Raw genomic sequence first — 3,668 nt, 5'->3', positions numbered from 1 at the left:
AATGCAAATAGCTAACATTTAGCATTAGTATAAATTTTAAATGGTTACCTATGTCTCTAGGAACAAAATTCTCCTAATGTAGAAGTCATCTTCTTAAGATATTTTATATAGTGGGAACACTTAAGGGTTTCTTTTTCACTTATTTGATATCATTCTTCTACCCCTCATTAACAAATTAGCATGCCTAAAAAACCTTGTGCTACTTTTATTAGAATTAATCTCTAAAGGTTCCTGATTCAACTAACCATCTAAAATTTTTATCCAATTTTAACACCGTCAGTGGATCTCAGGTGAAAGTTTGATGCTTCTTCTTCTGAATGATGCAGCTTCCACTGATAATGATACATGATCAAGCCTGAGCTCATGTAACTGACTTACTCAAGGCCAGTGTTCTGGTGTCATTAAAATATTAAAAACAATGCAGAGAGTGTGGTTTCTATGCCACAACTGGAACATAGTACGTAGTGAGTAACAGAATTCTTTTCTCAGTATGAGTAGATATTCTTAGTTTTCATTAATGTACCAGTAAGTTTAAAGGGAAAAGAAATAAATGAGCAGAATATTAAAGCAAAACAAAAAGCTTCTCAGAATGAAAAGTATGCATGCAAATGAAAGTATGTGATAGTGGCAGGAAGTGATTGCCTCCTGAGTCCCCTATCTTTTTCCCAGATTTTGCATTATTCTTTAAACTCTAAAATTATAGCGGTGGATCAAATAATTTTCATAAAACCAAAACCAAACCCACTGTTATTAGTTTGTGCAGATATACCATGTGGAGTTTGTTACCATTTGCTAATTTTCAATTCACTTATTAAGATCATCTCTCATTTTTTAATTTTCAGTAATCAGTGTCATTCTAGTTATGAAAGCACCTCTGCAGTCTAGACAGTACATACTCATTTATGTGATAAATAATGGATAAATACTGAGTGTGCCATTAGCCGTTAATGCAGTAGATTGATTCCCTGCAGCACACGCTCTCCATCCTTGTTTTAGCACTTATGCCACCTGTCTCTTGCACTTACTGTATGATGCTTCAATAATGTGAATGGGCTTCCCTGATCATTCTTAATTTAGCTCATTTTATCGTCTCATAAGTAGGCTGGCATTGCTCTGACAGATGTGCAAATCACAAGGTGCCTCACTACTGCCTTTATGATCGTTGCCATTACCCTGCCCAGTGTTTTTAGCACAATGCAGAATGCATGAGGGTGACTGGATAGAATCACTAGACCTGTTTTCTTTCCACAGATTTCCATTTTAACATAGCACTACTGCTTTGACAATGTGGCTGAGACAAAGACAGTTTACTTCAAGTCCCTGCTCCCATCTCTTTCAGCTATAGGGACATGGATCCGAATGGAGTTAAATCAAATAGACAGATATCTGTAAGTCACCAGGGCAGGTTGGCATTCAACCAAGATTTTGAAGGAACTCAATTGTGAAGTTGCAGAACTGCTGGCCAAGTTGTCTCACAAATCTATAGAAACAGCCACTATGCCAGACTGCCAGTGAAACGTCCACTTACAGGTAGAAATTTGTGATTGGAATTCATCAGTACATAAGGAAGATTATGGAAGATCAACAGTTTAGATACAGATTTGTTCTCAAATATGTGCCTATAGTTTACATACAGATTTGTTACAAATCTATGTCTATACTTCAGTGAAATAAAATTCTTCCGATGTAGGTTCTATCAATCTAATTAATAATTTATTTGTCCTTACATAATGCCTTTGTTTTTACTTTGATGCTCCTAAGAGCCTTCTTACTTTTGATAGCCCATTGCATTTAATCTTTATATGGGTAATACAATATTCAAGTGCTGCTATCCTGTTTTGATAGTTCCCTCATTTCCTGGTGTTCAAAGTGAGAGGTCTGTGGCTGCAAGTGGATAGCAAATTGCCATCAAACTGTTGGTCTGTAAGGGCATATGCAAGTAACTTAAATGTGAAAAACCTTTTTTATGTGACCTGAAACACTATACTGTGAGAAAGATGGGTGAGAGAGAGCAGAGAAGGAATGGATACAAGAAACTGAAAGGGTGGCATTTTTCCCCAAATAATGCAGGAGTTAGAGAAATCATGAAGTATGTGAGAAAGTTTCTTTTAGCTGTGCCACGTAGCAGAACAGACTATAATTGCAACTTCCACTTCTTGTTCTCTCTTACATCTTAGATAATATGCTTGGGTGGAGAAGGATTCTAATTATTTTTGGTGACAATATATTTTGCATAAATAATAAAATACTTTATTTTGGAGATTAATGTTCAGGTTTCATCTCTGAAGCAGGACTGAGGATTTATTGTGACCTTAGCTGCTGACAGCTTGTTTTATGCAAAGGAAAGGGTCATCTTTAGAAAATTTCTACAGCTTAGCCTTTAAGGTGCTCATGTGATGATAGTGAGGGAGCAAGTCTGATTCTACTCTCTGCCACATGTCATGTTAGTCATGCTCATCACTTGCATTAAGCTAGGGAGCAAAGATTTGGGCTCCCATTAATAATAATTTTCTTCCTTGGTTAAGAGGAGTCCCCAGACATGGACAGGGAAATTGACAGGTGACACTATCCTCCCTCAGTAACAAAAACCTCCTTGTCCAGAGAAAGTTTCTCTTCTCATGAAAATATAGACTGGATAAACTGGAAAATATGCCACATCAAGGCTGTTGACAGCACCAAAAGCAAAACTTCTGTCTGTTCAGATGAGCCAGAAGGTCCCTGGTCTGGTTGTAGCAAAGTTCTGAAAAAGATGTTTCCTCACCATCAGGTCAGGCCTGTGTCCAGCTGGCTGTGTCTGCCCCAGCCTAGGTTGCTTCTCCCTCAACTGTGGTCCTGCATGCCTAGCTGAAAGCTTGGCTTCCCCCAGAACAGCTCCTCTTCCGTGGGAGTCTGGGCTTGAAGTGAGCCTCAAAGTGAGTCACAGGGGCCAAGATCCTGCCTGCAGTAAATCAGGGGAAAGCCAGTGGTCCCACTGTCCCCTCAGCTTTCTCCTTTTCAGGAGGGAAGAGGTGCAGGACCACACTTTGAGCCACAGCTTACAGGATTCCTGCTTGGCCCCTGTGACTTACTCTGAGGCTCCCTGAAGGAAACCAGGGAGCATATGTAGCTTTGCTGCATAGATCATAAAGCATATTTAAATAATGTAATTCAGTTGCTCACTGAATATGCTTTTGCTTTAAAAGAAGACTAAAAGAGGAACAGTAAATGAAGTAGGCATGTCTCTGTATTTATAGATGCATGAACTGCTTTGACTGTAGTGAAAACAGCCAAAAAAAATCAGAGTGCAAGCCCGTTCCATTTAACCAACAAAAGCTTTCTCCGAAGGACTGTCAGAAAAGGATTCCTTTCTGTCTAATCTATTAATTTTGTGGGAGAAAGCTACATCTCTTATCCTCAAATTAAATTTATTTACCTATGCATAAGGGAGAAACAGTGAGCCTGAGAGATGCCTTGTGATTTAAAATTCAGTAGATATTTCTTCTGATTCCATTAGGTTATTTCCTTCTCGAATTTCAAAGACTTTTAAGCAACTGAATTATGCTACATTGGAAAATCCCACAAAACAATCTGACTTTCAGAAGAGTGATTGTTATGGCTGAACCTTGGAAAAAGGAGTAAGAGGCCAGCTTAAAATACTAGGTGTATCTTATTGTCAGCTTTATGACACT

This window comes from Haemorhous mexicanus, chromosome 3 (assembly GCF_027477595.1).
Source record: "Haemorhous mexicanus isolate bHaeMex1 chromosome 3, bHaeMex1.pri, whole genome shotgun sequence".
Taxonomy (NCBI): Eukaryota; Metazoa; Chordata; class Aves; order Passeriformes; family Fringillidae; genus Haemorhous; species Haemorhous mexicanus.
This window is presented reverse-complemented; position numbering follows the sequence as displayed.